Source organism: Balaenoptera musculus, chromosome 7, assembly GCF_009873245.2.
Source record: "Balaenoptera musculus isolate JJ_BM4_2016_0621 chromosome 7, mBalMus1.pri.v3, whole genome shotgun sequence".
Taxonomy (NCBI): domain Eukaryota; kingdom Metazoa; phylum Chordata; class Mammalia; order Artiodactyla; family Balaenopteridae; genus Balaenoptera; species Balaenoptera musculus.
The window spans coordinates 59,879,305-59,905,291 of record NC_045791.1 but is presented as its reverse complement, the minus strand read 5'-3'; the positions used below and the strand labels follow the sequence as shown (position 1 = coordinate 59,905,291).

The 25,987-nt window shown below is 39.7% G+C and overlaps 1 protein-coding gene across 5 annotated transcripts in view; it reads left to right on the top strand.

The window, feature by feature from the left end:
- Positions 1–2,382: 2,382 nt before the first annotated feature.
- The window catches only part of SESTD1 (SEC14 and spectrin domain containing 1), a 146,575-nt gene continuing 122,970 nt past the window's right edge, over positions 2,383–25,987 (top strand). For 4 of the 5 annotated variants that reach the window (XR_005020581.1, XR_005020583.1, XR_005020582.1 and 1 more), the window contains exon 1: positions 2,383–2,641. The gene's annotated coding sequence lies outside the window, so the exon portion shown is untranslated. Of the gene's footprint in view, positions 2,642–2,922; positions 3,056–25,987 lie in introns of those variants that run through there. The other variant, XM_036857732.1, reaches the window with a different exon arrangement.

Sequence of the window (25,987 nt, the reverse complement as noted above, 5' to 3'; positions counted from 1 at the left end):
AAGGTGTTATTATTTCCCCCTTTTAGAGTTGAGCAAACGCATAACTTGGAGCTGTTTTGTGCTTGTCCAAAGTCATACAGCTAGAAGTTACAGAGCTACGACCTGACCACACCACTTCGGAGTTCAATTCCAGTGGTGTTTTCTACTAATACCATCGTTACCTACCAAATCTACAAAAAGACACGTTTCCTTTCAAAGTAGGGACTAGCAGGGCTGTTCAAAGATGAATACTATTGTGATGTAGTGAGTGGTTCCCTATTGCTCAAGAGTTCAAGCGTGTGCTGGACAGCTACTTTGCAAGGATCTGGTTGTCCCTTCAATTTATACATATATTAAGAAGGATATGTTTACCTTATTAACAAAGTACTAGAAATGAAGCCTAATCATAGAGCCAAAGGAACTCCAGAGGGGAGGCTTAGTGAATTTAAGTGATTGAGCTGTGTTCATTTAGTAGTTATTGGAAAATACAGCACCCAAACGTTGTTCTCTGCATTCATAGTCTAATGTGTTTTCTGTTGCAACAGTTGCCCCTTATCTAATAACTGGGTCCACACTCTTGTGGAACAAGAGGGTATGGAAAGAGGAAGGGCAGGGATATTTGGTGAATTACTATAATAGATTCTTTGGCATGAACTTGCTTTATTAAAACAAGCCAAGAATGCGAGTGGTAATAGGAGAGGGTTTAAAATGATAAACAGAGAATGCCACATGGTAAAGGAAGGAAGAACACAATACTGTGGAAGGTTAAGTAAGAAAGGCAGGGACTGTGGATTGCACTGTATTTCCCTCTTGTTGAGTAGATGTTCAACATCTATTTGTTGGAATGAATAGTGACATCAGTACTTGAACAAATATTTAAAGAAAACCTTCATAGTGCTGAGTACTGTGCTATGTCTGAGAGCCAGAAATGAACTAGACAAAAATCTCCATCCTTTTAAGGAACTCACAGTCTAGTAAGAAAAGACCACCAAGCAAAGCAATGGGAAAAAAGAAAGTGCTAAGGTTTATCATAGAGAATAGATCAAAGTTTCCATGAAAGCAGAAAAGAATGAATAATTCAGTGTAAGTGTGTGGGGTGAGGATGTGAGGGTGGAAAAAGGACAGGATGTCAGGGAAGATTCCACGGAGGAAAAGATGCATTATCTTTATTATCTTGAAGGAGACTGGAAGTTCACCCGGTTAAATGAGGGATGAATTTCAGATGGAGGAAAATATACAAAGGCCCAGAGACAGAGCCTGTGTGTGAGATGTGGTGGGAATTAAAGCTGGAGGTGAAGATCTGTGGATCAGATCATAAATGTCCTTGGATATCACGGTAATTGCTTGAAACTGATTATCCAGGTGGAAAGCCTTTGAAGAGGGAGGCTCTGTGTTTTTGGGGCATTCCTAGCAATCCTTTGGAACACAAGCAGAAGTGAAATTAGCAAGGCTTGACCTAAATGGTGGCAGAGGCTGATGTAGTGGAGACATTATCAGTCATAGAAATAAGAGGAAATATTAATCCTTGGGATTTTCGTCAGAGAACTTTAGCAGAGAGAAACTTAGTTGCCTAGTTGTTGGAATGGTAAATTTTTTTCCCTAAAGAAATTAGGTGATACTGAACTGAGTGGCACAGTGAGTAATAAGTAAGGCCTGAGATTGGGAACACATGCTGCCCTGAGCCTGTGTGTATTAGCTGATGACTCTTTTGAACTGAATTCAGGAAATGACATAAAAATGATTTGCGCAAGAAAATTGGAAGAACAAGGACTCTGAAGTCACTACATTTGGAGAAAAATAACTAGTGTTGGTGAAGATGGGGAAGTAGCCATTATCAGAGGGCCATTTGTGGATAAATTTTGGCCTATCCAATGGAAAGATCCCCAAAGGAAAACAAATGCCCTGAATCCAGCTCTTCCTCACTACAACCCATTCCCCTGCAGTTGCCTTATCCTTCAGACACATCACACATCTCTGTGTGGGAGATCCATCTCCTGGCACCTCCTGGCAGTGGGTACTTGGGGGTAAAGGAATCCCAACAAACCCAGGATGACAACGTTAGAATTTTGAAAATCTTGGAGACTATATACTCGAACATACATATTTCAGTATGAGGACAGAGAAAACAAATGACAGGCAAGGCGTCAAGGGGAGGGGGTGTCCTTAAGTCCAGGCTTCCCGACTCTAGGCCCAGTTCTCCTTCCATAACCCAACGCTGCCTGTGGGCTTGGGAGCTGGAAGCTCGGCGGGTGGCGAGGAGATCGGGGTCCGCCTGGTGGCGTCGGAAGCCCCCTCCTCGCCCAGCCCCCAATCCCCAGCCTCCGTGGGACTCCCAGCCCCGCCCCCTCCAGTGCGGGCGGTGTCGCTGCGCCGCCGCTACCCGGGCGCGCGCGGAGCAGCGCGGACGCGAGTCGGGCCGAGGGTGACGGGAGGTCGCCGGGCCTCCCGCGCCGCCGCCCCTTGCCTGACGCACAGAGGGGCCGGGACGCGATTTGCCGCGAGTGACTGGAGCCGCTGCCGCCGCCACCGCCGCCCGGGCCCGCTCCGCCCTCAGTCCGCCTTCCTCCCGCCTCGCCCTCCGCCTCCGCTCGCGCCTTGCTCGCGTCCCCGCGTCCTCCCCACCGCCCCGGAACGGCGGGCCGCCAGCGCCAGCGCCAGCCAGGTGAGTGTGGCCGCCGCGCGGCCCGGGCGGCCCGGGCGGGAGGAGCGCGCAGGCCCAGCGCCCAGGCAGGGAGCGCGGGCGGGCGGAGGCGGCGGAGGAGGCGGCGGAGGAGGCGGCGGCGGCGGCGGGCCCGGCTTTCTTCCCCAGCGCGGGCCGCGCGTCTGAGGGAGGGGCGCCCCCGCCCCGCCGCAGCCCCCGCCGCAGCCCCCGCCGCAGCCCCCGCCGCAGCCCCCGCCGCAGCCCCCGCCGCCACCGCAGACAAAGCGCCAGAGGTGGGAGCCCCGCGGGCGGCTCCTGCCTCCGCGCCGCCTGCCGGGTGCGGTCGCGGCCCGCAAAGCCCGGGCGGCCCGCGCGTCTCCCCTCCTGAGCGCCCTTGTTCATTTCTGGGTGAAAGGGACCCGAATAGTGCAACAGGTACGGGCGTTAATCCTTATTTTCCGGCGGGTCTTGTCCACCCGGCGTGCGGGGACCAGATGTGGCGCCCGGCTCCCGGGCGAGCCCCCGTGTCCAGCGCCCGCGGCTCGCTCCTTTGTGTGGCCGGTGACCAGCCCTGGCCGGCGGGTGGGGGACGCCCGCCCGAGGCCCCCGGGCTGCACCGAGGCTCCTGGACGCCTCCCTCGGGGCGTGGGGCTTGGCTTCTCCCGGGCCTGCGGGCTGTTAACATCCCTCCAGCCTTTGGAGGAGTCTCAACGGGAAGGGAGAGTGAGTTGGCAGGGTTATCTGGCTGTGTATTTATTTTTGTATGTGAGGTAGACTAATATTGGAAAGGAACCGCAGTCTGGCCGGCTCTTGAGGGTTCCTGTGGCATTTCACCCTGGGATGCACCGTTTGGACCTGGCTGCTGCTGCGACTGCCGCCGTGGTTCTCTTCTTGGTGCTTTGACATCTTTCTCTCTTACACAGACATCACCCAAGAAGTTGGAAGCGCTGTTGAGGGAGTAACTCGATACAGCTGTTTGACAGGTCGCCTCTTTCTTCGCATTTTGTCTGTGCCAAGTATACGCACCATGCGTGCTAGCATAGGTTGGCAGACCCTCAAATTAAGATCACCAGTCAAAATACCCCCATATTGGGAAATAGTAACCCGTAGTTTTTACTGTGGCTTGATGAACCTTATTTGCTTAGATGTGAGAAACTTTTTCTTCCCCCCAAGGAAGAATACAAAATAAAGAACAATTTATCTTTGTTTACATACCTTGGGTCATGCTGTTACCTAGCTGGTTTCATTGGTATGCTATTTTAGTATAACAATACTAAATGGAAGGAAAATATCTGCCTTCTGCTTTGAGCAATAAAGTACTTCTTTGTTCTAGAACCAGGAAGCTTTTATACATAATACTTTGTGTGGACAAAAGTTAGTGACTGTCTTTACCCCATGACCAAATTCAGGAAAAAATTCCCAAAGTACTTAGAAAGCATTACACAACTCTATAGATTGTTTTTGTATTCCAGATTCGAGGAAATCATTTTGTTGTATATTTATTCGAACAATCTAGACTAAATTTAACCTTAAAAATTGGGCCTACTCTGTAAATTCCCCAGCATTAGGGAATGAATTGATTGCACTTAAAAGAGTTTACCAAGCATTTTAACTCCTGTGAATAATAATTGGAAGGAGCTGGTGATGGACCTAGAATCTGACAGCAGAATGCAGAACCTGGAAAGAGGTAGAGGCTGCAAAGTTCCATCTACTTGTGTTTTAGTTGATTGATAGGCATGTCTGAAAACTAAATGTCCACTAATTTAAAAACAAAATACTGTATTTTGCCCTTTTTTTTTTAATGTACTGTATAAAGACTCCTTGAACCTCTCTCTACTCCCTAAAAACAAACGATATTAATAAGGACTTTTCTTTTGAAGAAATAAAATAATACCAAATTAATCTGATCTGCAGAAAGTTTCTCTGGCATAATTAGTAGTTTCACTTTACTAAAAATACCATTCATCTGTGTAACATCTAACTTCAAAGAGCTCTCATAGCTGTTACAAGCAGCAGGAACTGAAAAAAGTAGGATATTAGCTATTAAAAAGTAGCAGAGGGACTTCCCTGGTGGCGCAGTGGATAAGAATCCGCCTGCCAATGCAGGGAACACGGGTTCGAGCCCTGGTCTGGGAAGATCCCACATGCCGAGGAGCAACTAAGCCCGTGCGCCAAAACTACTGAGCCTGCGCTCTAGAGCCTGCAAGCCACAACTACTGAGCTTGCATGCCACAACTACTGGAGCACAAGCGCCTGGAGCCAATGGTCGGCAACAAGAGAAGCTACTTCAGTGAGAAGCCCGCGCACCGCAATGAAGAGCGGCCCCCGCTAGCCGCAACTAGAGAAAGCCCACGCGCAGCAACGAAGACCCAACATGGTCAAAATTAAATAAAGTAGCAGAAACTTAAATTTCTAAAATAGTTTTCTTTTATTAAAATGTAACTCATATACTGTAGAATTCACTTTTTTAACATGTACAATTTAGTAGTTTTAGTGTATTCACAAGGTAGTGCAAACCTCATCACTAATTCAAGGAACGTTTTGAACATCCTGAGGGGAAACCCTCGTACCCATTAGCTGCCACTCCCGTTCCCCTTCATCCGCACTTGGCAGCCACCAGTCTACTTTCTGTCTCTTCGGATTTGCCTATTCTGGACATTTCATATAAATGGAATCACACAGTATGTGGCCTTTTGTGTCTTCACTGAGCGTAATGTTTCCAAGTTTCATGCATGTTATGCATGTATCAAGATACTTCCTTCTTATGGCTGAATAATATTCCACTGTATAGATATGCCATATTTTGTTTATCAATTCATCAGTTGATGGACATTTCAGTTGTTTCCACTTTTTTGGCTAGTATGAGTAATAATGCTATGACCACTCATTTACAAGTTTTTGTGTGGACATGTGTTTTCGATTTTCTTGGGTATATAATTAGCTGTGGAATTGCTGGGTCACAAGGTAACTGCAACTGTTTGAGGAACTGCCAAACTATTTTCCATAGCTGCTGCATCATTTTACATTCCCACCATCAAAGTATGAGGGTTGCGTTTTCTCCAACACATGTCAAAGTTGTCTTTTCGAAGATAGCCATTCTAGTGGGTGTGAGGTCGTATCTTTTGGTTTTCATTTGCATTTCCCTAATGGCTAATGATGTTGAGCATCTTTATGTTCTTATTGGCCATTTATATATCTTACTTGGAAAAATGTCTGTTTAATTTATAGTAGTTTCTTTTTTTTTTTTTTTTTTTAATGACCTGGCTATTGTAAATAGTGCTACAGTGAACATTGGGGTGCATGTGTCTTTCTGAATTATGGTTTTCTCTGTGTATATGCCCAGTAGTGGGATTGCTGGGTCATATGGTCATTCTATTTTTACCTTTTTAAGGAACCTCCGTACTGTTCTCCATAGTGGCTGTATCAATTTCCATTCCCACCAACAGTGCAAGAGGGTTCCCTTTTCTCCACACCCTCTCCAGCATTTGTTGTTTGTAGATTTTCTGATGCCCATTCTAACTGGTGTGAGATGATACCTCATGGTGGTTTTGATTTGCATTTCTCTAATAATTAGTGATGTTGAGCAGCTCTTCATGTGCCTCTTGGCCATCCGTATGTCTTCTTTGGAGAAATGTCTATTTAGGTCTTCTGCCCATTTTTGGATTGGGTTGTTTTTTTAATTTTGAGCTGCATAAGCTGTTTATGTATTTTGGAGATTAATCCTTTGTCCATTGATTCATTTGCACATATTTTCTCCCATTCTGAGGGTTGTCTTTTCATCATGTTTGTAGTTTCCTTTGCTGTGCAAAAGCTTTGAAGTTTCATTAGGTCCCATTTGTTTACTTTTGTTTTTATTTCCATTACTCTAAGAGGTGGATCAAAAAAGATCTTGCTTTGATTTATGTCAAAGAGTGTTCTTCCTATGTTTTCCTCTAAGAGTTTTATAGTGTCTGGTCTTACATTTAGGTCTCTAATCCATTTTGAGTTTATTTTTGTGTATGGTGTTAGGGAGTGTTCTAATTTCATTCTTTTACATGTAGCTGTCCAGTTTTCCCAGCACCACTTATTGAAGAGACTGTCTTTTCTCCATTGTATATTCTTGCCTCCTTTGTCGTAGATTAGTTGACCATAGGTGCGTGTGTTTATCTCTGGGCTTTCTATCCTGTTCCATTGATGTATATTTCTGTTTTTGTGCCAGTACCATATTGTCTTGATTACTGTAGCTTTGTAGTATAATCTGAAGTCAGGGAGTCTGATTCCTCCAGATCCATTTTTTTCCCTCAAGACTGCTTTGGCTATTCAGGGTCTTTTGTGCCTCCATACAAGTTTTAAGATTTTTCATTCTAGTTCTGTAAAAAATGCCATTGGTAATTTGATAGGGATTGCATTGAATCTGTAGATTGCTTTGGGTAGTAGAGTCATTTTCACAATATTGATTCTTCCAATCCAAGAACATGGTATATCTCTCTATCTGTTTGTACCATCTTTAATTTCTTTCATCAGTGTCTTATAGTTTTCTGCATACAGGTCTTCTGTCTCCCTAGGTAGGTTTATTCCTAGGTATTTTATTCTTTTTGTTGCAATGGTAAATGGGAGTGTTTCCTTAATTTCTCTTTCAGATTTTTCATCATTAGTGTATAGGAATGCAAGAGATTTCTGTACATTAATTTTGTATCCTGCAACTTTACCAAATTCATTGATTAGCTCTAGAAGTTTTCTGGTGACATCCTTAGGATTCTCTGTGTATAGTATCACATCATCTGCAAACACTGACAGTTTTACTTCTTTTTTTCCAATTTGTATTCCTTTATTTCTTTTTCTTCTCTGATTGCCCTGGTTAGGACTTCCAAAAGTATGTTGAATATTAGTGGTGAGAGTGGACATCCTTGTATTGTTCCTGATCTTTGAGGAAATGTTTTCAGTTTTTCACCATTGAGAATGATGTTTGCTGTGGGTTTGTCATATATGGCCTTTATTATGTTGAGGTAGGTTCCCTCTCTGCCCATTTTCTGGAGAGTTTTTATCATAAATGGTGTTGAATTTCGTCAAAAGCTTTTTCTGCATCTATTGAGATGATCAGATGGTTTTTATTCTTCAGTTTGTTAATATGGTGTATCACATTGATTGATCTGTGTATACTGAAGAATCCTTGCATCCCTGGGATAAATCCCACTTGATCATGGTGTATGATCCTTTTAATGTGTTGCTGGATTCTGTTTGCTGGTGTTTTGTTGAGGATTTTTGCATCTGTATTCATCAGTGATATTGGACTGTAATTTTCTTTTTTTGTAGTATCTTTGTCTGGTTTTGGTATCAGGGTGATGGTGGCCTCATAGAATGAGTTTGGGAGTGTTCTTTCCTCTGCAATGTTTTGGAAGAGTTTGAGAAGGATGGGTGTTAGCTCTTCTCTAAATGTTTGATAGAATTCACCTGTGAAGCCATCTGGTCCTGGACTTTTGTTTGTTGGAAGATTTTTCATCACAGTTTCAATTTCATTACTTGTGATTGGTCTGTTCATATTTTTTATTTCTTCCTGGTTCTGTCTTGGAAGGTTATACCTTTGTAAGAATTTGTCCATTTCTTCCAGGTTGTCCATTTTATTGGCATAGAGTTGCTAGTAGTAGTCTCTTAGGATGCTTTGTATTTCTGCGGTGTCTCTTGTAACTTCTCCTTTTTCATTTCTAATTTTATTGATTTGAGTCCCTCTTTTTCTTGATGAGCCTGGCTGATGGTTTATCAATTTTGTTTATCTTCTCAAAGAACCAGCTTTTAGTTTTATTGATCTTTGCTATTGTTTTCTTTGTTTCTATTTCATTTATTTCTGCCCTGATCTTTATGATTTCTTTCCTTCTGCTAACTTTGGGTTTTGTTTGTTCTTCTTTCTCTAATTCCTTTAGGTGTAAGGTTAGATTGTTTATTTGAGATATTTGTTGTTTCTTAAGGTAGGATTGTATTGCTGTAAACTTCCCTCTTAGAACTGCTTTTGCTGAATCCCATAGGTTTTGGGTCGTTGTGTTTTCATTGTCATTTGCTTCTAAGTAGTTTTTGCTTTCCTCTTTGATTTTTTCAGTGATCTCTTGGTTATTTAGTAACGTATTGTTTAGCCTCCATGTGTTTGTGTATTTTATGGTTTTTTTCCTGTAATTGATTTCTAATCTCATAGTGTTGTGGTCACAAAAGATGCTTGATATGATTTCAGTTTTCTTAAATTTACTGAGGCTTGATTTGTGACCCAAGATGTGATCTATCCTGGAGAATGTTCCATGTGCACTTGAGAAGAAAGTGTAACCTGCTGTTTCTGGATGGAATGTCCTATAAATATCAATTAAATCTATATGGTCTATTGTGTCATTTAAAGCTTGTGTTTCCTTATTAAGTTTCTGTTTGGATGATCTGTCCATTGGTGTAAGTGAGGTGTTATAGGCCCCCACTATTATTGTGTTACTGTTGATTTCCTCTTTTTTAGCTATTAGCAGTTGCCTTATGTATTGAGGTGCTCCTATGTTGGGTGCATATATGTTTATAATTGTTATATCTTCTTCTTGGATTGCTCCCTTGATCATTATGTAGTGTCCTTCCTTGTCTCCTGTAACATTCTTTTTTTAAAAGTCTATTTTATCTGATATGAGTATTGCTACTCCAGCTTTCTTTTGATTTCCATTTGCATGGAATATCTTTTTTCCATCCCCTCACTTTCAGTTTGTATGTGTCCCTAGGTCTGAAGTGGGTCTCTTGTAGACAGCATATATATGGGTATTGTTTTTACATGGGTCTCCATTCAGCGAACCTGTGTCTTTTGGTTGGAGCATTTAATCCATTCACGTTTAAGGTAATTATCGATATGTATGTTCCTATTACCATTTTCTTAATTGTTTTGGGTTTGTGTTTGTAGGTCCTTTTCTTCTCTTGTGTTTCCCTCTTAGAGAAGTTCCTTTAGCATTTGTTGTAGAGCTGCTTTGGTGGTGCTGAATTCTCTTAGCTTTTGCTTGTCTGTAAAGCTTTTGATTTCTTCATCAAATCTGAATGAGATCCTTGGCAGGTAGAGTAATCTTGGTTGTAGGTTCTTCCCTTTCATCACTTTAAGTATATCATGCCACTCCCTTCTGGCTTGTAGAGTTTGTGCTGAGAAATCAGCTGTTAACCTTATGGGAGTTCCCTTTTATGTTATTTGTTGTTTTTCCCTTGCTGCTTTCAGTAATTTTTTTTTTGTCTTTAATTTTTGCCAATTTGATTACTATGTGTCTCTGCATGTTTCTCCTTGGGTTTATCCTATATGGGACTCTCTGCGCTTCCTGGACTTGGGTGGCTATTTCCTTTCCCATGTTAGGGAATTTTTCTACTATAATCTCTTCAAATATTTTCTTGGGTCCTTTCTCTCTCTCTTCTCCTTCTGGCACCCCATAATGCGAATGTTGCATTTAATGGTGTCCCAGAGGTCTCTTAGGCTGTCTTCATTTGTTTTCATTCTTTTTTCTTTATTCTGTTCCACAGCAGTGAATTCCACCATTCTGTCTTCCAGGTCAGTTATCCATTCTTCTGCCTCAGTTATTCTGCTATTGATTCCTTCTAGTGTATTTTTCATTTCAGTTATTGTATTGTGCATCTCTGTTTGTTCTTTAGTTCTTCTAGGTCTTTGTTAAACATTTCTTGCATCTTCTGGATCTTTGCCTCCATTCTTTTTTCCAAGGTCCTGGATCATCTCACTATCATTATTCTGAATTCTTTTTCTGGAAGGTTGCCTATCTCCACTTCCTTTAGTTGTTTTTCTGGGGTTTTATCTTGTTCCTTCATCTGGTACATAGCCCTCTGCCTTTTCATCTTGTCTATCTTTCTGTGAATGTGGTTTTTGTTCCACAGGCTGCAGGATTTAGGCTGCAGGATTGTAGTTCTTGCTTCTGCTGTCTGCCCTCTGGTGGATGAGGCTATCTAAGAGGCTTGTGCAAATTTCCTGGTGGATGAGGCTATCTAAGAGGCTTGTGCAAGTTTCCTGATGGGAGGGACTGGTGGTTATAGAGCTGGGTGTTGCTCTGGCGGGCAGAGCTCAGTAAAACTTTAATCCGCTTGTCTGATGATAGGTGGGGTTGGGTTCCCTCCAGTTGGTTGTTTGGTCTGAGGTGACCCAACACTGGAGCCTCCCTGGGCTCTTTGGTAGGGCTAATGGTGGACTCTGGGAGGGCTCACACCAAGGAGTACTTCCCAGAACTTCTGCTGCCAGTGTCCTTGTCCTCACGGTGAGCCACACCCCCGCCTCTGCAGGAGACCCTCCAACACTAGCAGGTAGGTGTGGTTCAGTCTCCTGTGGGGTAATTGTTCCTTCCCCTGTCTCCCGATGCACACACTAGTTTGTGTGTGCCCTCCAAGAGTGGAGTCTGTTTCCCCCAGTCCTGCAATCAAATCCCACTAGCCTTCAAAGTCTGATTCTCTAGGAATTCCTCCTCCCGTTGCCGGACCCCCAGGTTGGGAAGCCTGACGGGCTCAGAACCTCCACTCCAGTGGGTGGACTTCTGTGGTATAAGTGTTCTCCAGTTTGTGAGTCACCCACCCAGCAGTTATGGGATTTGATTTTGTGATTTTGCCCCTCCTACCATCTCATTTGGCTTCTCCTTTGTCTTTGGATGTGGGGTATCTTTTTTGGTGAGTTCCAGTGTGTTCCTGTTGATGATTGTTCAGCAGTTAGTTGTGATTCCGGTGCTCTCACAAGAGGGAGTGAGAGCACGTCCTTCTACTCTGCCATCTTGAACCAAATTCGTAGTTTGTAAGTTTATGTTTTCACACGTATTTTCTCATTTAGTCTTTGAAATAACACTGTAAAATGTTTATCCCTATTTTAATGCTAGGAAACTAAGGTTCAAAGAGGTTAAATAATTTGCTCATTTTTTAACCTTATGGAGTTAATAAGAGTCAGGGTCTGAATGTAAACTCAGGTCTTCTGACTCTGCTTCCTGCATTCTTGCCACTTTATGAGGCATACAGAAGTTAAACTGTGTTTGCAGATTTGCTTGGCTAATCATTGACAGAGTAGGGGAAAAATAAATGAGACCAAACAACAACAAAAAGCAGGTGTTGTGGCCACACTGCCTCATGTTCTCCAGGTTTTGTTATACTTTTTTGAATAAATTCTTTGATTTCTCCTGTCCTAATAAGGTAGATATGATTTCCGTATTTTCTTTGGGGAAACAAACCTAGTAACAGCTTCTTACTGGCATAGCTAATTCTAGAACCCACTGTTCACTGAGTCATCGCACTGTCTATTCCCTTGGAGCTTCCATGTTCTCTATTTTCCCACTAATTTATACCCTTTAACCTTAGAGTAATTGAATAATTTCACAGTTTTCATAAACATTAAGATATTTCTGGGTTACGCAAATTAACTTTTATTTTTGAACAGGGCAGTTTGCCAGATTCACTTTGAAGTGCAGGATTACTAAGGTATATATTTCAGTTTTTATGTGCTACTTACTCTGTATCAGACATAGCAGGTTTGTGAAATTCTCAGTTCCCTAGAGGGTAGGTAGAGGCCACATGTTATTTATTCATCTTTGCATATCCATTGTCTACCATTGTGCTCAGACATGTCATAAGAGGTACTCTAACCTTTGTTGAATGAATGAATACAAATGCATTTTTTAATAGCCAAAAAAAAAAAAAATTCAATAAATATTATCCGGTACGCTTTCTTAGAATAAAGGCAGTACAAATTCTAGATAAAGAAAATATTTCTTATCCCTGGCATATGACCTAAAAAATAATAAATGATAAAAATTAGAACTTGACTTAAAACAACACTGTCTTATGGAAGGAAGTACATGTTCCATCCTGGGATTAAAAAAATAGGCTCTAAGTACCTGGTGGCTGGCACAAGTGCTTGCTTAGCTCAGTGCCCACATGTAGGATTGTACCCTAAGTGTTTGTTAGATAAATGAATGCCCAATGAGTGAATAAAAGAATTAGTTTTCACTTTAACAACTAGAGGAGATACATCAAATGGCTATTAGACCCTACTTTTCATTTGTGTATTTTAATTGTCAAATATGATATATGTTAATCATAAAAATTCAAATAATACAGGAGTATATAGAGTAAAAGTAAAAAATCTCACTTCACTATTTGTCCCCTTCCCTTCCTTCACCCCAAAGACCAATTCTGTCCCAGGTAACCTTGTTAACAGTTTGGGGTTTATATTTCCAAACCTGTATCTTTGCATTTATGTATATATATGTACAAATACACACTGAATACACCTGTATGCCATACTTAGTACATACATGTGTATTCAGTGGTTTTTCTTATATAAAAGAGATCATACTACACATAATTCTTTGTTTTTCACTTAAATTAAGACATTTGCCTCTATAATCACAAAGGATAAACATAATATTTATGTCTCACTTTTAGTTTACTATTCTTGAGTGGTTTGGTGTCAAGATTAAGCTAGCCTCTAAGAATGAATTGGGAAACTCTCCTTTTTTCCTCTGTGCTCTGGAATAGTTGAAACTGCCCTGTAAACATTTATTGGCAATCACCTGACAACCTTGCAGGGAAGGAAGAGATCTGGGACAACCTTTCTGAATTTTCCTGTTTTTATTGTTTTATCAAGGTTTGGCCCTTATTTTCTGTTACATTTTTGGTAAACAAGTCCTTCCCCCACACACTTCCCTTCCCCCAGCTCTGATGAGTAAATTGACAAACGCAAATGATTAAATGAATCGATGGATGCAGGAGTATATACGCTTTTCTCTTAGAGAGATCTGAGGTAGAGTCCTGCTCTTACTAATTGTATAACCTAAGCAAGTTACTTACCTTTTTCAAACTTCTGTTTCCTTATCTGTAAAATGGTAATAATCTCTACATCACAGAAAACTTGAAAGTATTAAAGGAGATGTGAGCTAATATATGAAAAACCTCTTGTTGCATCTAATAAGAATGAAAAAATTTATAACACTAATCTGTAATATGCTATACAAATGTAAATTTGTCACTGAGCTTACTGTAAATTGTTTTAGCCTAACAAGAACAAATTTAAGGAGAAAGGATGGTGATGCCAGGGACACTTTCCACTAATAAATTGGAAGGATCTATAAAAATTTCCAGACCATTTAGAATTTAATTTTGGTAGACAGTTAGTTTTAAATACTTGTATGCTTTTGAGGCAGGATAGTAGGGGAAAGTAGTAAACAGACCTGGATTAATTTTGCATTATCACTTATTAGCCTTGTGACTTTGGATAAATTAATTTCTCTCAGTAAAATGGGATAAATACACCTACTTTGTAGGTAGTCATGAGGAAAGAGGTTAATATAGTGCTTGGCATCTAATAGGTGTACAAATTGTTAGGTTTTTTTTTCTTTTCATGTAATGAGTGCCCAACAGTGATGAACATGAGGTATTGGGTTCTGTTATTTTAAGGCTGTGTGATGTAGTGGCAAGAGTCCTTAAGTTACAGTTTTAGCATAAGTATTACACTGACTAGGCATTGACCTTGGACCAGTCACCTGCTAAGCTCCTTCTGTTTCCTTACCTATAAGAAAAGAGCAAGAGAACTGACACTTATTGAGGATCTATTTTACATGCAATTTACTAGGCAGTTTACAAGTCTTACCTCATTTTATCCTCTCAATAATCTTATCAGATAGAGATGATTGTCATTTCTCAGTTTTATGCGTGAAGAAACAAAGGCACAGGAATTAGCTTTGAGGTCCATTTGGTGGACCCCGCAGTCCTGTCCATGTTCTTTCACTCATTACAGCTATCCCCTCCCGGGACGGTAGGGTGTTCTCCTGCATGCGGGGAATACCAAATGACGAGCATTCTGCAAACTGAAATACTAAGTGTATTAAAAAAGCTAAACCAATGTAGGATGAGACTGTTTATTTATTAATGATTTCCATTAATAAAATACAGAGATTGTTAATGTGTCCTAATGCCTCTGCTTAAGAGTAGTAATTTAAGTTTCTTAATACTTGTGTTGCTCATAATCGCTTTACCTAAATAATTTATTAAGCTTAATTCATTTCCAGTTTGACCAGGTAAAGAAGAGAGGGTAGGGAGTGGTTGTAAAGGGAAAGATAAGCTTTACACCAGTGTTTGATAGTGGTGTGTGTGTGTATTTATGAATGGACGTATGTATGGAAGAGCTGGGAAGTATAGTTCTCTGGCAGTTTGGCCTTTACAGAAACTACAGTTTCTTGGAAAGAAATAGAGAATATCTGCATTATAATTCATTGTCTGCTACAGGACTTGCAGAGTCATTTAAAAAATGAAACTGCCTTTGTCAGCTGGTTTGTAAAGAGCTATTGCTTATATTCTTGAAAGATACTAATATTGTCTTTCATTTTATAGGGGTTGCCATTTTATTTGATCAGACTTAGTGATACTGATTTGGCATTTCTGCAAGCATTGTGCCAGGGATATGCAAAACAAAAAATGCTGTTGAGACATCATAAATTAAATTGCGATTCAGTAATAGTATAGAAGGTTTAGAGATTATACCTTGAGGCTTCAGTATCATTTTTATCCAATTTAGTAGGAGTGGGAATTCCTATGTTTAGATTAGAGAATTTTTTCAGAATAGGCTTGAATTGCTCTCAGTAAATTCTCACTGATACTGAATGCTTGCTGTTTTGCAGGATACAGAACACTGTGAGCTTTATAAGAGTTACACAACATGGTTCTAGTCTTCAAAGAGTTTATATTTAGTTAGGGAGGCAGTGAAGGAGGAGACCAAGTGAAGGGACACAGAGAGTTCTTAAAGCTTGTGTCCGCTCCTTGTAAAATTAGTTTTGCTGCATTGGGCTTTGGTGAGACACTGTAGGTTCTCCTGATGGATACTATCAGAAACATCCCAACTCTTGGAAAACTGGTAGTTGTGTATCTTGTATGTCTTGCTCTTTCTATAGTGTTCTCTTTGCTTTGTAAAAATTACTGTTTGGCCTAAGTACCAAGAATAGTTCCTCTTCCGAGTACTTTTCTGTTTATCTCCTGGGCTGTGGACTGGGTTTTTCTTTTTGTGATGGCTGTTAGAAAGCCAGAGCCAGATTTGTGGCCTACCCCAGAGTAGGCATATAGGTTTTATGCTGTACATTTTTTCAGCTTTTTTTGTGGCATCATTTTTGGGGTTTTCTTTATTCTTCTGCTAATATTTTAAATCTATTAACTTTTTGTAGTTCATGTATTCTTGTCTCATTAATCCTTTTCAGAACGAAATAGGGGTATATGTAAATGAATGTATATGAAATTCATGAAGGAACATGTCAAGGCAAACAGATCAATATAGTAGAGAGTAGTATGGCGAATAGGTTTTATTTCATGGGCCAGCTTTGGTTGATAATGATGGCTGCATGGAGGACCGCGTTAAGAAGTAGTTGGAGGCAGTGTGTAGGTTTAGTGGGAAAGGCTCCTGTGATCATTGAGCAGTGTTGTTGCCATGGATGTAGGAGTAGTGATGGCATGAGTGTCTGTATTTGCCATCCGTGTTACAGACAGAGTCTACAGGATGCTGAATAGCTCAATAGGTGGGTGGTTTTTATTTAAGAGCTAGGTTTTGCTGGGAGGGATAAGGAATTGGGAAACAAGCTGATTTGTTGGGGTTGGGAGTCAGATTGGTTTGGCTAGAATAAAATGTTCGCACTGCATAAGGAGAAATGAGGTTGGTGGGAAAAGTGAGGAAGGGGGTGTGGGTAACTGGTAGGTGGAGGAGATTAGATTTTTTAATCTCCTAAAATTCTAATTATTCCCCTATGTTATTTCCAGGGCTTTGCCTGAGTTCAGGTCCTTGTCATACTTCTAATTTTAAAAGTTAATTGAGTAGGTAATATACTCATATGTTTTAAAATTTAAAAAGTGCAAGAGGACACAAATCAAAAGTTTTATTTCTGTTTCTCAGCTACAGAGTTCTCTCTACGAAGTCAACCAGTGTTATCAGATTCTTACGTATCCTTCCAGAAATATTTTTTGTATATGTATGTGCTTTCCCAATCATTTTACACAAATGATATTTCTGTACCTATGCACATACTGCTTCTTCCATACTATATACACTTTATTCTTTTTTTTTTTTAATTAATTAATTAATTTATTTTTGGCTGCGTTGGGTCTTTGTTGCTTCGTGCGGGCTTTCTCTAGTTGCAGCGAGCAGGGGCTACTCTTCCTTGCGGTGTGCGGGCTTCTCATTGCGGTGGCTTCTCTTGTTGCGGAGCACGGGCACTAGGTGTGCGGGCTTCAGTAGTTGTGGCTCGTGGGCTGTAGAGTGTAGGCTTAGTAGCTGTGGCGCCCAGGCTTAGTTGCTCCATGGCATGTGGGATCTTCCCGGACCAGGGCTCGAACCCGTGTCCCCTGCATTGGCGGGTGGATTTTTAACCACTGTGCCACCAGGGAAGTCCTTTATTCTTTACCTTACGTCTTTCACTTTACCTTACATCTTTCACTTCTTGGAGATTCTTTTCATATCAGTGCACAAAGAGCTTTCTTCCTTCTTTTTTTTTTTTAAATAAACTTTTTGCTTTGGAATAATTTTTTTTTTAATAAATTTATTTATTTATTTATTTATTTTTGGCTGTGTTGGGTCTTCGTTGCTGCAGGTGGGCTTTCTCCAGTTGCGGCGAGCGGAGGCTACTCTTTGTTGCAGTGTGCGGGCTTCTCATTGCGGTGGCTTCTCTTGTTGCAGAGCATGGGCTCTAGGTGCACGGGCCTCAGTAGTTGTGGCACGCGGGCTCAATAGTTGTGGCGCACAGGCCTAGTTGCTCTGCAGCATGTGGGATCTTCCTGGACCGGGACTTGAACCCATGTGCCCTGCACTGGTAGGGGGATTCTTAACCACTGCGCCACCAGGGAAGCCCCAATAATTTTAGATTTACAGAAAAGTTGCAAATAGTTTCCATATACACCTCACCCAGTTTCATTTCCCTTTATTTAATATTATCATCTTATTGTGGTACATTTGTCAAAACTAAGAAATCAACATTGGTACGTTAGTGTTAACTAAACTCCAGAGTTTATTTGGATAACACCAGTTTTTCCATTAATGCTCTTTTTCTGTTCCATGATCCCATCCAACATTCCGTAATTACATTTAGTTGTCATTTCTCCGTAGTCTCCTTTGACAGTTTCTCAAGGTTTTTAATGACCTTGACAGTTTTCAGGAGTACCAGTCTATAGACTGTCTCTCAACTTGGGTTTGTCTGATGTTTTCCTCATGATTAGAATGGGGCTATGGATTTTTGGAAATACTGCACAAAGTTGAGTTGTCTTTATCAATGTCTCAGCAAGGGAGTACTACCTGATATTTACAAGACATCACTGGTGATGTTTAACTTAGATCTGTTGGTTAAGGTGGTGTTTGCCAGGTTTCTCCACTGTAAAATTGCTGTTTTTCCCTTTCCGTACTTTATTTTTAGAGGTGAGTCACTAAGTTTAACCTACCCTCAAAGTGGGAGGGGCAATTTAAGGAGCTTTCTTTTTAAAAATGTAATGTTCCTTTAGACGGATGTATCATATATTTTAGTCAATTATTTTCCTATTGATATATATTTAGATGATTTAGTATATTATAATAGTTAAGATAGTAGGCTCTGGAGCTACTCAAATCTTGGCTCACACTAGCTATGTGGTCTTGGGCTAATTTTATTTGGCCTCTTAGTTTCTCCATCTGTACGACATGGATGTTAAGAACACCTGCCTCATGGGATTGTTCAGAAGATTAAATGAGCATATGTGTGAAGTGCTTAGAACAGTGTTTGGCACTATACTAAGTGCTAGATAAGTGTTTGCTATTATCATTATTAATTTTTTTGTCCTTAAAATAATACTGCAATGAATAACTTGTTATTTCAACACAATGGTGGGACAGGCAAGTATAGTATAAGATAAATTCCTACAAATGGGTACTTGCATTTGTAATTTTGATAGATATTTCCAAATTTCCCTCCATAGAGGTTGAACCATTTTGTATATCCACCAGGGATATATGAGAACATCTGTGTTTCTGTGTCCCTTTTACCAAATTATTTGATCTTTGCCAATCCATTGATGCATATCTCATATTTTGAATTCATTTGACCATCTTTTTTGTTTTTTAATTATTTATTTATTTATTTTTAATTTATTTATGGCCGTGTTGGGTCTTCGTTTCTGTGCGAGGGCTTTCTCTAGTTGCGGCAAGTGGGGGCCACTCTTCATCGCGGTGCACGGGCCTCTCACTGTCTTGGCCTCTCTTGTTGCGGAGCACAGGCTCCGGACGCGCAGGCTCAGCAATTGTGGCTCACGGGCCTAGTCGCTCCGCGGCATGTGGGATCTTCCCAGACCAGGGCTCGAACCCGTGTCCCCTGCATTGGCAGGCAGATACTCAACCACTGCGCCACCAGGGAAGCCCTTGACCATCTTTTCATTGAGCCATTTAAGAGTTTAGATTTTGATGCTGCTGGTTGTGAAACAACTTGTGCTTCATAGGCTGGGAAGTGATAAAAAAATTGTTGTTTGGGGAAAATAATTACAGTAACTAGAAAAGGCATAGTTTGGACCTGGGAGAGACTAGAAGAAGTACGGCTGTTGCAAGATGGACAGTCTATAAAGTGGGACACCCAGTTGCTGGCCTCTCTTCCAGTGTGGCAGCATGGTGTCTTGTTAATTGTTTTAGAAGGAATCTCCATCTTACATTTGCAGCCAGCAATGAGCGAAGCTGCAGGGGTGGAGGTTGGAAGAAAAGGCTGCAGTTGCATTAAAATAAAACTGAAAGTTAATCTGACACATCGTTTATGAGATGCATGTTTATTATGTTGTGTAATGATTAGGCAGAAATTAAAAGCAGGTCACAACATGTCATTGTAATTAACTTTAACATCCAGTTGTAGAAGTGTTTCTTCCTCCATCCATTCCCCAGTATGTACAGTCACTGCCAGCTGGTAGTTTTTTCCGATATCATGTATTGTGCACAGTTGTTGTTATCATTAAAGTACCCCCCCATCCCCCACAACTACACTGTAAAAAACAAAAGTGTTAAATCTTACTTTACATTAGCTGCAAGTGGGTGGTAGTGGGGTGATGGTCCTTTGCTCTTTTTCTTAGTTTGAGTTTCATGTTTGGGAGTCCATGAGCCCAGCCTACCCACTCCAGACATTCATAGTTTCTTTACCTCTCACACACTGGAGGCTGCAAGAACCCTGGGGCATGAGAACAGATTGCTAGGAGTTGAGGGGCAGGAGAAAATGACCACCATTCTGAGAAAATGACCACCATTCCGAAAGAAGGAAAGGGATATCAAACCAGAAGGGAGTAGTAGACATCCTGAAAATGGAATCTGAATCCTAGGAATTTGAGATTCTTGGCTTCTGAATAATTAAGGTTAATAGAGTGAACAGGGCAAAGGAGAGCTCTAAAAGTGACCTATTAACTCTTTTGACCCAGTCCCCCCAGGCTTGGTATCAGTACTAAGGCAGTTTTCGTACTGGACTCAGCAAAATAAAAACAAACAAAGCCCTTAGGCTTTCAGTCAATCCAGGTCAACCAAAAGACGAACATTTCTCCTGGCTGCCTTAAACTACAAATAAGTCTGTTGAAAGACTGAGTTCAGCCCTTGCTGAAGTCCTTTACTGTTTTGGAGAAACTGGAAGATAATGGCCTCCTGAAAGCAGAAGGTATGAAGGATGCACTGGGAGTGGTAGAGAACTTAGAAGGCAGGAAAAAGGGACGCGTAGAGGCAGCTGAGAAAACAAACATGGATTTTTACAAGTTTCACCGGTCTTGGATTATCTTTATTCACAGACAATTAAAAGCTCTATTACAAATATTTCCTCCCTGTAGGGCAGGCAGCTAACCAGACATGCATCTTGAGTTGTGGTGAGATGGAAGCTATTACTATTACTTTGAATTTAGGATTTGTATCTAATTTACTTCCAAAATACCTAAGAACTCCAAGATCAGGATGGGGAGTGATGTTTTAGGGCATCTGAATTAAACAGATGACAACACTCGGACTACAGTTTAATTCTATCTTAAACATACAATTTTTGTTAAAATGCCATTTGAGGTAACCTGCTTTTGTACATTGTGACGATATTTAAACCTATCAGTTACTTATACCTTAGTGTGAATCATTTAAGCAGATAATTATTGCTTTTCTCATTAATTCTTGAATGAGATCAGATACTAAGGAAATAAGAATGTTGGTAGAAGAGGAGAGGTAATTTTATAATATACATCTTTTGTGCAGGATCGTGCTAACACTGTGGTTGTTAACTTTGGGTGACATTTAAGAATTGAGTGCAGCCTGGCGAAGTAAAGCACAGCGTAGGAGCCAGGATAAGTCTGGATTAGCACAGAGCCTTGCCCTCCTTAATCATTCCATATGTGGTAACTAATATCTCCCCATCCACCCGTTTGATCGTTGTTATCTAATTTATTTTGGAGCACATCATTCAAATATTAGAAAGTGGGAAAAGGTTTCAGTGAAGTTTTCCACCCATCTGTAGCAAGACATAAAGAGTACCCTTTTGTAGCCACACCTACTTCCTTCCCACCTACCCCCTTTCTCCTTAATGCCTGGCAACCATTAATCCATTCTCCATTTCTATAATTTTATCATTTCAAAAGTGCTATATAAATGGAATCTACAGTATATAACCTTTTGGGATTGATTTTTTCATTCAGCGTAATTCTCTGGATATTCATTTAAGTTATTCCATATTTAAGTAGTTTGTTCCTTTTTAATTGCTGAGTAGTAGTCCATAGTATGGATGTACCACAGTTTATTTACACATTCATCCATTGAAGGACTTCTAGGTTGTTTCTAGTTATTGGCTGTTATGACTAAAGCTGCTGTAAACATTTGTCTGTAGGTTTTTTTGTGAACATGAGTCTTCATTTTTCTGGGAAAAATGATCAGGAGTGTAATTGCTGGGTCGTATGATGGTTCCTTGTTTACTTTTTAAAAGAAATTGCCAAAATGTTTTCCAGAGCGGCAGTACTCTTTTACATTAGTGCATGTGTATTATGGGCTGAATATTGTCCCCCCCCAATTCATATGTTGAAACCCTAACTCCCCAAACATGTCACAGTGTGACTGTATTTGGAGATAGGGCCTTTAAAGAGGTGATTAAGAGGGCTTTACCGTGGGTCGTAATCCAGTTTGACTGATGTCCTTATAAGAAAGAAATTTGGACACACATCCTTGAGGGATATACACACTCAAGAGGAAAGACCATGTGAGAATGCAGTGAGAAGTCAGCCATCTGCAAACCAAGGAAAGTGGTCTCAAAAGAAACCAAACAAGCTGACACCTTGATTTTGGACTTCTAGCCTCCAGAACTGTGAGAAAACAAATTTCTGTTCCTTAAGCCACCCGGTCTGTGGTATTTTATTATGGCAGCCCTAGCAGACTAATGCAGTGAATAATCTAGTTTTTTTGCATCCTTGTCAGCATTTGCTTTTTGACTTTCAATTTTAGCCATTCTGACAGGTACGTAGTGATGTTTCACTGTGGTTTTAATTTGTATTTACCTGGTGGCTTACAATATTCAGCATCTTTACATGTGCCTGTTTGTCATCTGTAGGTCAAATGTCTATTTGGTGAAATGTCTATTCATGTTTTTTGCTCATTTTCTGTTTGGATTGTTTGTTGTTTTTGTTGTTTTAGTGTTGAATTTCAAGCATTCTTTCATATATTTTAGATGCTAGTTCTTTGTCTGAAGGGTGGTTTGCAAATATTTTTTCCCATTCTGTAGTTTCTTTTCATTCTCTTAACATGGTCTTTCACAGAGCAAAAGTTCTTAATTTTGATGACTTAATTTTTCAGTTTTTCCTTTTATGGATTGTGCTTTTGGTATCAAGTCTAGCCTAGCTCTAGATCCTGAAAATTGACTCCTAAAGTTTTAGAAAACTTTTTTTAAATAAAAGTTTTACAGTTTTCTATTTACATTTAAGTCCATGACCCATTTTGAGTTAATCTTTGTATAAGGTGTGATCAAGGTTTATTATTTTTGTCTATGCATATCCAATTGCTCCAGCACCATTTGTCTTTCTTCATTGAATTGTTTTTGAACCTTTGTCAAAAAACAGTTGGGCATACTTGTGTTGTATATCCAAGTTCTCTGTTCTGTTCCATTGAGCTGTGTGTTTATCCCTCTGCCAGTGTCACAGTCTTGATTGCTATAGGTAGATAATAAATCTTGAAATCTGGTAAGACTGATTCCTCCTGTTTTATTCTTTCTGAAAATTATTTTAGCTATTCTAGTTCCTTTGCCTTTCTATATAAATTTTAGAATAATCTTCTCTACATCTACAAAGAATCTTGATGGGAGGGATTTTGTTAGAAATTGCATGAAACTCAGTATCAATTTGGGGAGAATTGATGTCTTGAGAATTGATATATTGAGTCTTCCAATCCATGAACTAGTATGTTTCTCCCTGTTTTATAGATCTCCTTTGATTTCTCTCATCAGCATTTTGTGTTTTCAGCATGGAAGTATTACACGTTTTGTTAGATTTATACCTTTGTATTCTATTTTTTTGGGTGATTATAAATGGTGTTTTTTTTCAATGTTCACATGTTATTGCTAGTGTATAGAAATACAGTTGGTTTTTGTGTGTTAATCTTGTATCCCGCAACCTTGCTGAACTCATTAATTAGTTCTAGGAATTTTCTATAGCTTCCTGGGGATTTCCTACCTAGATGTCATCTGCAGAGAGGAGCAGTCTTATTTCTTCCTTTTTGATCTGTATTCCCTTTATTTCTTTTTCTTGTCTTATTGCACTGATTAGAACTTTCAGTGCTATATTGAATAAGATTGGTGAGAGTAGACATACTTGCTTTGTTCCTTATCATAGGGAAGAGCATTCAGTCTTTCACCATAAGTATGTTAGCTGTAAAGTTTATTTTGTACAAGCTCTTTATCAAGTTGAGTGTGTTCCCCTCTTTTCATAGTTTTTTAAGAGTTTTTTTTTTTTTATCATGTATGGGTGTTGAATTTTGCCAGTTGTGTTTTCTGCAACAATTGATATGATTATGGAATTTTTCTCCTTTATCCTGGTAATACGGTGGATTACATTGATTTTTGAATATTGAACCTGCTTTGCATCCCTGGAATAAACCCCAGTTGATTATCATCTTTTTATATATTGCTGAATATTATTTGCTATTATTTCATTAAGGATTCTTATGTTTATATTTGTGTCTTTCTTTGGTTTTGGTTTTGGTAGTAATACTAGCTTCAGAAAATGAATTAGGATGTGTACCCTCTTCTTCTGTTTTCTGAGATAGATTGTGTAGAATTGATTTTAATTCCTCTCTAAACATTTGGTAAATTTATCCAGTGAAAACTATCTGGGCTCAGAGATTTTTTTTTTTTTTTAGTCTTATAAATGTATTTTCCTTGATAACCTTTGAAGAGCTATTCATGTTATCTGTTTCATATTAGGTGAATTGTGGTAATTTGTATTTTTTGAGGAAGTGGCCTATTTAGTCTGAGTTGTCAATTTAAAGTGTGTAGAGGTGTTTATGGTACTCCCTTATCCTTTTGTTGTCTGCAGTTTATAGTGATATCCCTGTTTCATTCCTGATATTGGTAATTTGTGTTTCTTTCTTTTTTTTTTCTTTGCTCATTTTTTATCCTACTTTCTTAAGGTTTTTTGCTCTTCTCTTGAGATGGGAGCTTAGATTTACCGATTTGAGATTTCTCCTCTTCTAATGTATGCATTTAGTGTAATAATTTTTCCTTCAGCACTATAGCTGTGTTCCACATTTTTAAGTTAATTAATTAATTAATTAATTAATTAATTAATTTTTGTCTGCGTTGGGTCTTTGTTGCCGCACGCGGGCTTTTTCTAGTTGCGGCAGCGAGCGGGGGCTACTCTTTGTTGTGGTGCGCAGGCTTCTCATTGCGGTGGCTTCTCTTGTTGCGGAGCACGGGCTCTAGGCATGCGGGCTTCAGTAGTTGTGGCACGCGGGCTTCAGTTTTTGTGGCTCACGGGCTTTAGAGTGCAGACTCAGTAGTTGTTGTGCACGGGCTTAGTTGCTCCACGGCATGTGGGATCTTCCCAGACCAGGGCTCGAACCCATGGCCCCTGCCTTGGCAGGTAGATTCTTAACCACTAAGCCACCAGGGAAGTCCCCCACATTTTTTGATACGTTGTATTTTTATTTTCATCTAGTTCAATGTTTGTTTGTTTGTTTTTAATTTCCTTTGAGACTTCCTATTTGACCCCATGGGTTAGTTAGAAGAGTATCACTTAGTTTCCAAGTAGTTGAAGAGTTTTCCTTTTATCTTTCCATTATTGCTTTCTAGTTTGATTTCCATTGTGGTCAGAGAGGATACTCTGTGTGATTTCAGTTATTTTTAATTTGTTGAGGTGTGCCTTATGACCCAGGGTTTGCCTTAGTAGTATGGTCTATCTTAGTATATGTTCCATGGGCCTTTGGAAAGAAATATGTATTCTGATGTTGTTTGGTAGAGTGTTGTATAAATGTTACTGCATCCTGTTGGTTGACAGTGTTTTCGAGTTCTATATCCTTGCTGATTTCTGTCTAGTTGTTCTATCAGTTATTGAGAGAAGGATGTTGAAGTCTCCAACTATGATTGTGGAGTTGTCTGTCTTTTCAGTTATTTCAGTTTTTGCTTCACATATCTTTCAGTTCTGTCATTTGGTACATTTAGGATTACTATGTCTTCCTGTTGGATTGACCCTTTTATCATTCTGTAATATGCTTCTCTGTCTCTGATAATTTTCTTTGCTCCGAAGTCTACTTTATCTGATATTAATATAGCCATTCCTGCTTTCCTTTGGTTAATGTTTGTATGATTTGTCTTTTTCCATCCTTTTACTTTCAATCTGCCTTTATACTTATATTTGAAGTGAGTTTCCTATAGACATATAGTTTCTTGTAGACATCATATAGGTGGATTATATTTTTTAATTCACTCTGCTTATATGTCTTAATGCATTTAGGCTGTTATATTTAATGTAGTTTTAGATTTGTTAGGGCTTAAATGTGCCATTTTATTTTTTGTTTTCTGTTTATCTCTCTGTTTTTCTTTTCTCTGTTTTGTTCTCTTTCTTTGGGTTACTTGAGCATATTTTAGAATTCCATTTTTACTTTATCTGTTGTGTTTTGGATATATCTCTTTATATATTGGTTTTGGTGTTTGCTATAGATATTATATATACATAACTTATTACAGTCTACTGTTGTCATTTTACCATTTTGAGTGAAGTATAGAAACCTTACTTTTCTTTACATTCCTGCACCCTCCCCTCTTTATTATATAATTGTCCTGAAATGTTTACTGTACATTCATTTAGAACCACATCAGACAGTTGTAACTTTTCCTTCAACCATCAAACATAATTAGAAAACTCAGGAGGACAAAGAAAGTCTTTTAT